The following is an 11401-nucleotide window of genomic DNA, read 5'->3' as shown; positions in this document are numbered from 1 at the left end:
ACTGTGTTTTTTATGCTAAAGATTTAGCAGGCTTCTCCTCCTGCATTCTCCCTCCCATCCTGTCCTTTCCTCTAGTGTCAGTGCTTTCACCTTCAACAACTCAAGACTTTAGATTCTGCTTCTTAGGGAATCAAACTCAGTCCTCTCTGTATTCACCATTTGTGTCCCTCCCAAAGTCGTGTGTTTAAACTCTAACCCCCATGTGACTATGTTTGGAGATGCAGCCTATAAAAGGTCATTAACGTTAAATGAGTTCATAAGGGTGGAATTAATCCAGTGGAATTAGTGTCCTTAGAAGAAGAGATGCTGGAGCTTGGGCACTCTCTGCAGGTACAAAAAGAAGAGGTCACACGAGCATGCAGCAAGAAGGTGGCTGTCTGTAAGCCAGGAACAGAGCCCTCACCTCTCAGCTGGCACCTGGATCTGAGACTTCCAGCCTCTAAAACGGAGACAATAAATTTCTGTTGTTAACCCATTTCCCATTTGCCCCAAGAATACTGCACTGGCAGCAAGCTGCAATTTTTTTTTTTTTTTCTAAATGGGAAATGGGTTAAGTCACCCAGACTGTGGTGTTTTGTTATGGGCAGCCCAAGCCGACGAATAGACTAACATAGACTAGTAGGCTATCCGGAAACTATGGCAACACACACACACACACACACACACACACACCTTGTCATTTTCACTCCACTGCTCCATCATTGTGTTTTTAGGTAGTTTTGATGAGGATGATGGTGATGATGATGAGAATAAAAAGGAAACAAACGTGTTTAGGTCAGGTGTCAGGCACTTATTTTCCCTGCAAAGTGCTTGCACATTCATTACCTCATGGGGAGAGCCTGGGTCCAAGCAGCCATGGTTTCGATGAGAAAGTCAGGCTCTGAAATAAGAACTTCAATGAGCAAAACTGTATTTATGTTAATAAAAGGAAAATAAAACTCAAAATCTGTAAATATGTAAACCTCTAGTGATCTTCTCCCTAGTGAATGTAGATGTGATCAAATAAACAAGTCTGTGTGTTTCAGCTCCCTAAGGACAGAACACACTTGCATGGCTGTATTTACTGTTTATATTTAGAACAATGGTTTTAAAGAAATGTAACAGTGCCAATACAGTTTGTTGCAGGTGGGGTTTTCAGAGAGCAGTCACTGAGACTGAGTTTGGGATACCAGATCCCAAAGGAAGGGATGAGAGAGAGAGCAGAACTCAGCAGAGGGGGAAAGGGAACCACCAGGCAGCTCAGCGGAGTACTGACCAGGAGCCCTGGAGCAAGTCGCCCAGCAGCGAGTGGCCTCTGTCCCCCTGCCTTGCTCAGTCCCTGGGTGTGGCTGCCCTGGGAAGATGAGACCTGGAGCAGGGCAGTTTGGCTTCTGGGCCTGCCGCTGAAGGAGCTTCAGCCAGGGCCTGTCTGCCAACACACTTCCTGCTGCTCGGCAGCAAAGCCCTCCCAGAATGGAGCCTGGGTGATGCATCTCTGTGTCCACCCGAAGCCTGAAGCTCCCTTGAGACCCTTGCCTGAGCCTTTCTATTTCCAAATATGACCACTATATTAGAGTAGGTTTGGATCCTTCTCATCAATGTTTTTATACTTGTACTATAAATTCCTGTATCCATACATATGGCCCAGTTTAGTATGTTTTAGCCATAGAAAAATGTTGTCATCCATTGGCCTAGGCAAAGAATTTATGACTCAGTCCTTAAAAACAAATGAAACAAAAACAAAAATGACAAGTGGGACCTAATTAAACTAAAGAGTTTCCACACAACAAAAGAAACTGTCAACAGAGTAAACAGACAATGGCATGGGAGAAAATATTTGCAAATTATGCATCCAATGAAGAACAAATATCCAGAATCCATGAGGAACTTAAATCCATAAGAAGAAAACAACCCCATTAAAAAGTGGGCAAAGGACATGAACAGACACTTCTCAAAAGAAGATATACAAGTGGCCAACAAACATGAAGAAATGCTCAACATCACTAATCGTCAGAGAGATGCAAATCAAAACCATGAGATACCGTCTCACACCTGTCAGAGTGGCTTTTATTAAAAAGTCACAAAATAGCAGATGTTGTCAAGGTTGCAGAGAAAAGGGAATGCTAACATACTGTTGGTGGGAATGCCTAATCAGTTCAGCCACTGTGGAAAGCAGTTTAGAGATTTCTCAAGCAACAAAAAAATAGAGTTACCATTCAACCCAACAATCCCATTTCTGGGTATATACCCAAAGGAAAACAAATCATTCTACCAAAAAGTCACCTGCAATTGTAAGTTCATCACAGCATAATTCACAATAGCAAAGACATGGAATCAACCTAGGTGCCCATCAACAGCAGATTAAATAAAGAAAATGTGGTACATATGCACCATGGAATACTACACAGCCATAAAAAAGAACAAAGTCAGCCAGCCGTGGTGGCTGACACCTGCAATCCCAGCACTTTGGGAGACCAAAGCGGGTGGATCGCCTGAGGTTGGGAGTTCGAGACCAGCCTGAACAATGTGCAGAAACCCCATCTCTACTAAAAATACAAAATCAGCCAGGTGTGGTGGCGAATGCCTGTAATCCCAGCTACTCAGGAGGCTGAAGCAGGAGAATCACTTGAACCTGGGAGGCGGAGGTTGTGGTGAACTGAGATCGCACCATTGTACTGCAGCCTGGGCAGCAAGAGTGAAGCTCTGTCTAAAAAAAAAAAAAAAAAGATAAAAGTCATGTCATTTTCAGCAACATGGATGCAGCTGGAGGCTATTATCCTAAGTGAATTCACACAGAAACAGAAAACTAAATACTACATGTTGTCACTTGTAAGTAGAGCTAAACAATGGGACACACGTGGACATAAAAATGGAAACTATAGACACCAGGAACTCCAAAAAAGGGAAGAGGGAAAGGGCTGAAAAACTACCTATTGGGTGGTGCTATGTTCATTATATGGGTGACAGGTTTTCGATAGAAGCCCAATGCTTAGCATCATGCAATATACCCTTGTAACAGAGCTGCACATGTACTCCCCAAATCTAAAATTAAAAACAAGATGCTGTCATCATCATAATATATGATATATATATTATATATGACATATACAATATATATATAGTTGACCCTTGAACAAGAGGGGTTTGAACTACGTGGGTCCCCTGATAAGTAAATTTTCTTGTCCCTCTGCTGCCTCTGAGGCAGTGAGACCAACTCCTCTTCTTCCTCCTCCTCCTCAGCCTACTCAACAAGAAGACAATGAGAATGAAAACCTTTATAATGGTCCACTTCCAGTTAATGAATAGTAAATATGTTTTCTCTCTCTTATGATTTTCTTAATTTTTTTATTTTTTATTTATTTTATTATTATTATACTTTAAGTTTTAGGGTACATGTGCACAACGTGCAGGTTTGTTACATATGTATACATGTGCCATGTTGGTGTGCTGCACCCATTAACTCGTCATGTAGCATTAGGTATATCTCCTAATGCTATCCCTCCCCCCTCCCCCAACCCCACAACAGGCCCCGGTGTGTTCTTAATGTTTTTTTCTCTAGCTGACTTTATTGTAAGAATACAGTATAGAATACATGTAGCATAAATGTGCTACATGTATTATGTATGGTACATGTGTTATATACATGTATGCTATATGTGTTCATTGACTGTTTATGTTATCAGTAAGGCTTCCAGTAAACAGTAGGCTATTAGTAGCTAAGTTCTGGGGGAGTCAGAAGAAGTTATACATGGATTTTTGGCTAGGCATGGTGGCTCACGCCTGTAATCTCAACACTTTGGGAGGCCAAGACTAGAGTATTGCTTGAGCCTAGAAGTTCAAGACCAGCCTGAGCAACATAGGGAGACTTCTTCTCTACAAAACAAAAAAAACAAAAAAAAAACAAAAAAAAAACAAAGAAAAGAAACGGCCTGGCATGGTGGTGCACATCTGTGGTCCCAGCTACTTGGGAGGCTGGAGGTGGGAAGATCACTTCAGTCCTAGAGATGGAGGCTACAGTGAGCCATGATCATGCCACTGCACTCCAGCCTGGATGACAGAGACATCCTGTCTCAATTTAACAACAAAAAAGTTATACATGGATTTTCAATTGCACAGGGGATTGACACCCCTAACCCTCACATTGTTTAACAGTCAACTGCATATACCATACATGTAAACTACACATATATCATATTTATATATATTTTTTATGCTGAAGCTATATTTTTAAATTCAACATTTTGTTTAAAACATTTGCCTATTCTGATACATGACAATCTTACTCATTACGAATTATTATTAACTAACATATTCTAAATGATGTGAAAAATCTCATTGTGTTTGTCTACTGTGATTTATTTCCTCATATCCTTTCCTGGTGTGTGAGCTGTTTCCTGGTTTACTCTTGTAAGCAAAGATTCAGTGAACATGTGCCCTCCTGTGTCCGTGGCTTGAGGGTTTCTCTAGGGCACCAGGACAAATGTCTTCCTTGGCTTTTCTGCATTCCCCTTGAACTTGGTGTGGTATCTGCCTGCAACTCACGCTCCATTATAAACACCAATCCATAATGCCTGGAATGATGCTCTCCTATTTCCTTCCACCGCAGACTCAAACTGCCAGGTCTTGGAAACCAAAAAGATCTCAAGGCAGGCAGGTGGTTGCTATGAGCAGTGCTAAAGGCAGGGTTGCTATTTAACTGGACTGTGTTCATAAACCTGTCTTTTCAGATCAAAAGTTTTTGCTGTAGGGATTCTTCTTTCAAAATGAAGAGACGTAGTATAATATGTATGCAGATGTGGTAAACAAATAAAAAAGGAACAAAAACTCTAATCTTCTGTTTTTTTATGCAATCAACATAACAATTGTTAAACTTAAAAAAATGAGGAAGTAAGCAAAACAAAAACAAAGCAAAGCCCTATAAGCAACTAAAGCAGATGTTTAGTCACTAAAACTCTGTATTTTAATCAAAGGAGGGTACCTACCTATCTTCATCAAAACGTATTTAATTCGCCTTCTCACTTTGTCTCTCTCTGTGTGTGGGACAAATGCAGACATATTGTGTGAGTACTTAACTTTTAAATTCAATGATAGACACCCAACAAAAATGGAGAGAGATGAGAAATGAAAACTAACCATCAAACACCCCCAAGTGATGGAGTCTGTGGGCCAGTCATTCCAGGTAATCTGTGTGCATGGCCCCAGCATGGGCCTGTGATCCAGTGAGGGAGTCTGTGGGCCAGTCATTCCAGGTAATCCGTGCGCATGGCCCCAGCATGGGCCTGTGATCCAGTGATGGAGTCTGTGGGCCAGTCATTCCAGGTAATCCATGTGCATGGCCCCAGCATGGGCCTGTGATCCAGCAATGGGTTCTGTGGGCCAGTCATTCCAGGTAATCCGTGCGCATGGCCCCAGCATGGGCCTGTGATCCAGTGATGGATTCTGTGGGCCAGTCATTCCAGGTAATCCGTGTGCATGGCCCCAGCATGGGCCTGTGATTCAGTGATGGGTTCTGCGGGCCAGTCATTCCAGGTAATCCGTGCGCATGGCCCCAGCATGGGCCTGTGATGAGAGGTGGGCATCTGCCCTCCTTTGTGAGAGGTGCAACCTGGTGTGTTACTAAACCTCTTTGTAGTCTCCACCTTTTATCTGAAAATCAGGAATAATAACAGCACTTGTTGCATTGGGCAATTGTAGGGATTACATGAGTAAGAACAGATTCCTCAGGATAGTGTCTCACACATATAAATTGCTGAACAAATGCTGCAGATGAAGAAGCCACAGTGGCCCTTGAATGCAGCCCTGTTTTAAAACTGTAATAACTGATGCTAATAATCATGACCTTGGTCCATTGAATAAAAGAAATAACTCTCAGTATTTTCTCAGCATATGCATAGTGAATAAAATATAACTCGATGACAACAAAAATATAGATAGGAATGTATGTAAGTATTACAATCTGAACAGCAGTATGCAAACACTAATGACCTTAGCTTATTAAGAAAAAATAATGTTCATAATGTTCAGTGTTTTCTCAGAAAGAAAAATGGTTAATATAATATTTTGAATCATTTTTATTCCCAAATGCCATAGGAAAATTTTACTCCAAATGCTAGATAAGTTACATAAACTTTTTCCAAAACTGCATTCTACAATACCTTAACAACATTTCCATGGAAAAGGTATGTTTGTGATAATGTATGGTTGGTCAAGGCTGGCTTAAAGTGAGCTAAACAGGGATTTTCTCTTTTTGTAATGATGGAACTGGAAACTGGAGTCAATTTTTCTTGCTAAAAATAGAAAATCTGGGAAAATATTAACAGAAGAGTTTGAACTAACAATACAGTGAGGAATTATGGAGAATAAAATTTAGAGAAGGAAAGAAAGCCATAGAAGTAAGCTTGGCATTTAGAATTCCTTTTTCACAAGTGGTGTCTGCCCATTTGGAAGAGGTAGTTGAGACATTAAGAAGCTGAACAGCATTGTTTAGAGTCACAAGGGAATGGAGAAGCAAAAATCACAGTTGACAGCTCTGAAAAATCAGTTTCTCTACACTCATACAACACCTCTGATATCACATGTGTGGGGTTTTTTCCCTCTCCAGCAGATTCTCTGGTATCAGCTAGGTGTCCGACAATTTAATTCATTTCTGAAATTATCTACTTAGAGTTAGCCTCACATACCATGAGTTAAGTGCTCAGTCCCATAAAACTACCTCCCCACTTCAGATGTCAATTGCAAGTCCAGACCTTTCCTACTACTGATCAACCAGCTACAAAATGGGTGACTCCCATGACTCCTTCTTAAGGTTTAATAATTTGCTAGAATAGCTTGCAGAAATCAGGGAAACCATTTATTTACATTTACTGGCTTATGGTAAAGGATACAACTCAGGAACACTTTTGATGGAGGCAATGCAGAGGGCAAGGTATGGTATGGAGAGGTTGTATGTATGAAGCTTTCATGCTCTCTCTGGGCATGACACCCCCAAGCACTAACCCAGAAGCTTACCAAAATCTCCTTGTTCAAGAGTTTTTATAGAGCTTAGTCTCCAGTACCCTCTTCCTTCCCAGAAGGTGATGGGTGGGGCTGAAAGTTTTACCCCTCTAATTACATGCTCTTTCTACTAACCAGCCCCATGCTGAGGCTATCTAGGGGTCATAGCATAAGTCACCTCATTAGCATAAACTCAGGTAATCCAAAGGAGTTCATCACGAGGAACAAGACATTTTCATCACTCAGGAAATTCCAAGGGTTTAAGAACTCTGTGCTAGGAACCAGGGACAAAAAAAACAAAAACAAAACAAAAAAACACAAATATATTTCTTCTTATTATAACACAGGCTCCACTCTGGGGAGCCCTTGGAAATCCATCTCCTTGGTATTGAGACCCTGTAGGACTATAGGCTATTAATAGCAGTAAGGCTGGGTTGTAAGTAAGTTATCTCTCTCAGGGACTAAGCCTTGCTTTTCATCATATTCAGACTCTAAAATTGGATTGTGTTAAACCTTAATTACTAGTGTCCCAAACTGCTTACCAGAAGTAGTGTATATCTTTGTGGAGGAAATTAGCATCATCTAAGGCCACAAATTATGTCTACAAAGTTTTGGGGCACAATTCTTAACTCTTAATAGTAATAATAAAAACTGAGTTGAGAAAAAACCTGGACAACATTAAAATAAAAACCAAGAGAAACAACAGATATAAGAAATAGACCCATAAGGGAACCTGGAAAGGAAGTACCAGATACTGACCTATAACTGTAATTATTAGTTCAAGAAATAAAACAAGATTGAGCATTTTTGACAAAGAAATGAAAACCATAAGAAAGAATCAAATGGAAACTTAAAAATACAATGATCAATATTAAAAACTCAATGGATGATGTCAGAAATAGATTAAACACAACTGAAAAGAGAACCAGAGCTTTGGAAAATTGGTCAGAAGAAAATATCCAGAGAACCAGAGTTTTGGAAAATTGGTCAGAAGAAAATATCCAGAATGAAATGTGAAGAGTGACAAAAGGAATGAAAACGCAAAAGAGAGGCTAAGGGATATAAAAAAGCACTGATAATTATCTGAAACTGGAGCCCCAGAACAAGAAAAGGGGCAGCATGGATTAGAAGCAATATTTGGAAAGATCTTCTGAGAATGTCATAGGACTAATGAAAGACATCAAGCCATAAATCCATGAAGCCCTAAAAATAAATAAAAGTAACAGCAGAATAAATAAAAATGAAATGACACATAGGTGTATCAGGATAAAACTACTGGAATCAAAAAACAAAGAACAAAAAAACCCTCTAAAAACAAGCCAGAAAAAAGGAAACACATTACATTTAGAGCAGTCAAAATTAGACTGACAGCTAATATCACAGAAGAAACTATCATAGAAGACAATGCAATGACACATTCATTCAATGTGCTGACAAAAAAGTGTTAACCTAAGATTCTATGAGGAGTGAGAATATTTTCAAGAATGAAGAAATTTTATGCAAATAAAAATCAGAAAATTTTTATTAAGGCCTGATAAAGGCCTTAATCAAAGGAAACACTAAGATGAAGATACATGTGTATATATATAATTAAAATGCACAGAGATAATAGCATATAATTCAGGAGAAGAACTAATGAAGTTAAAGTATTATTAGAGTTTTGCATTGTCCAAGAAGAGATAAAAGTACCAACTAATAATTAAACTTTGATAAGACAAGGATGCAGATTATATTCTTTAATTAACCAGTTAAAGAACAGTAAGATATTTGTAACAACTTAGCAAAAAGGGGGAGGGAGGAAAGAAATTTAAAAAAATCTTAACAAATCCAAAGGAAGATGAAAAAGGGCACACAAAGAAACATAGCTAGCTGGAACAATAGAAAAGAGCTAATAATATGATTAATTTAAAACCTAATTATCTGTTTTACATTAAATGTAAACGGACTACATAAATAGCAATATGCTACTTACAGAATAATACATCAGTACAATATGGTCAATAAAGTATGATTTTCATACTTTACTGATAAAGTATGAAATCAATAAAGTGTGACTACAGAAAGTTTGAAAGTAAAAGTATAAAAATTAACCAGGCAAGATTAACAAAAGAAAACTTGGGTAGCTATATTAATAAAAGAAAAGTAAATTTAAAGTCAAAAGACACTGTTAGAGATACAAAGACATTTTATTATGAGAAAAGCATCAATTGGTAATGAAAGTGTGAAGCTTACAAAATTCTATCACTTATGAATAAGCTTCAAAGCAAAATAAATAGAACTATAAAAAATTCAGAAATGTATAATCACCTTGAGAAATTGTGGAACAACTTTTTCAGTAACTCAAAGAAGGAGAAAGGATAGAAAGAGCCAAGACACTTTTGAAGAAGGCCAAGGTAGGGACATTGCTTTACTATATACAAAGACTTATGAAGTTACCATGATTAAGACAGTGTGGAACTGGCCCAAGACCAGTGAAACAGAGTAGAATGCAGGAAGAGATTATGCATGTATGGACACTTAATTTATGAAAAAAGGTAGCATTGCAGAACAGTGGCAGAAAATAATTTTGTTCAACAAATTGTGTTGAGTCAAATGGATTTGTATTTGGAAAAAAATAAGTAAAATGTAATCCACATATCATGCCATAAAAAAATTACCTTCAGGTGGATTATAGGTCTAAATGTGAAAGGTAAAATAATAAGACTCTGGAAAATAAAGTTAGGAAATATTCATTAACTTGGAATAAGAACACTGTCTTAAATCTGATACAAATGCATTAAACATAAAGAGAATGAATGAAAATGAACTATATTAAAATTAAGAAGTTTTGTTCATCCAAAAATATTGTAAAGAGAGTGAAACAAGCCACAGGCAATATAAAGGACCCTTTAATATTAATATAAAAATAAAGCCAGGCAACCGAAATAAAAAGGTGCAAAAGACTTGCATAGATATGTCATTAAGAAAAAATCCAAGGGTTGGAAACATTGGAAAAGGTGTTTGACTTCACAAGACATCAGAGAAATGAAGATTAAAACCATAAAGTGACACTACTTCACACCTGCCAGAATAACTAAAATTAAATTTTCTGACAATACCAACTCAAATTCTCATACACTACAGGTGGAGGTGTAAACTAGTATAGCCACTTTAGAAAACTGTTTAACATTACCTATTTAAGTAAAATGTATGTGATATTCTAACAATTTCTCTTTTAGATATACACAGTACAGAAATACATTCACAAGCTTAGCACAAGACATCTACATGAATGTTCACAGAAGTACTATTTATAAGAGCCTCTAAAGGGAAGCAATCCAAAAGAGTATTGGTGTTAGAATGGACAATTAAATTAGAATAATTAGAGAATGAAATACTCTATAGCGAAGACAATGAACAATCCAAACTTCATCCAACACATGAACGGATCTTACAAACATGATGTTGAATAAGGGAGGCTAAACACAAAGGAAAATATACTTCACGGTTTCATTTATATAAAGTTCAAAACTGAAAAGCTGCACTAAGGTGTTAGAAATGGGAAAAATGCTACTCGGAAGGCTGAGGCAGGAGAATGGCGTGAACCTGGGAGGCGGAGCTTGCGGTGAGCCGAGATCACGCCACTGCACTCCAGCCTGGGTGACAGAGCGAGACTCCATCTCAAAAAAAAAAAAAAAAAAAAAGAAAGAAAGAAAGAAAGAAATGGGAAAATGGTTATCTTGGGAGAGAAAAGAGGAGATGAGATATTGGTGGGAGGAAGTGTGAGGAAGCAACTGAACCCTTCGATTTGTATTTGGAAAAAAATAGGTAAAATGTAATCCACATATCATGCCATAAAAATTACTTTCAGGTGGATTATAGATCTGAATGTGAAAGGTAAAATAATAAAACTCTGGAAAATAATGTTAGGAAATATTCATTAACTTGGGATAGAGAACACTGTCTTAAATCTGACACAAATGCATTAAACATAAAGAGAACATAGTGAGCCCTGAGATAGCCTCACGATGCGGGGCTGGGTGTCAGGGTAACCAACCATGTGCTTAGAGACTTGGAACTTTCAGTCTCAATCCTCCCCCAAGCTCCTGAGAGAGGAGAGAGGCTGAAGGTCAAGCTGATCATCAGTGGCCAACAATGTAATCAATCATGCCTACCCTGCATTATGAAACCTCCATAAAAACCCAAAAGGAAAGGATTCAGGTGAGGTTCTGAGTAGCTGAACCCATGAAGGTCCTTGTAGGGTGGAGCGCCCCAGAAAGGGCATTGATACCCCATGCCGCTCCCTATACCACGCCTGGTGCATCACTCTGCTTGTTCATCTGCATCCTATGTCTTATCCTTTATGATAAATGGATAAAAGTAAGTAAAGCATTGCCCTGAGTTATGTGAGCTGCTCTAGCAAATTAATCAAACCTGAGGAGGGGGTTAT

Source organism: Pan troglodytes, chromosome 1, assembly GCF_028858775.2.
Source record: "Pan troglodytes isolate AG18354 chromosome 1, NHGRI_mPanTro3-v2.0_pri, whole genome shotgun sequence".
In the NCBI taxonomy this organism is placed as follows: Eukaryota; Metazoa; Chordata; class Mammalia; order Primates; family Hominidae; genus Pan; species Pan troglodytes.
Note: the sequence above shows the minus strand (reverse complement) of the source record.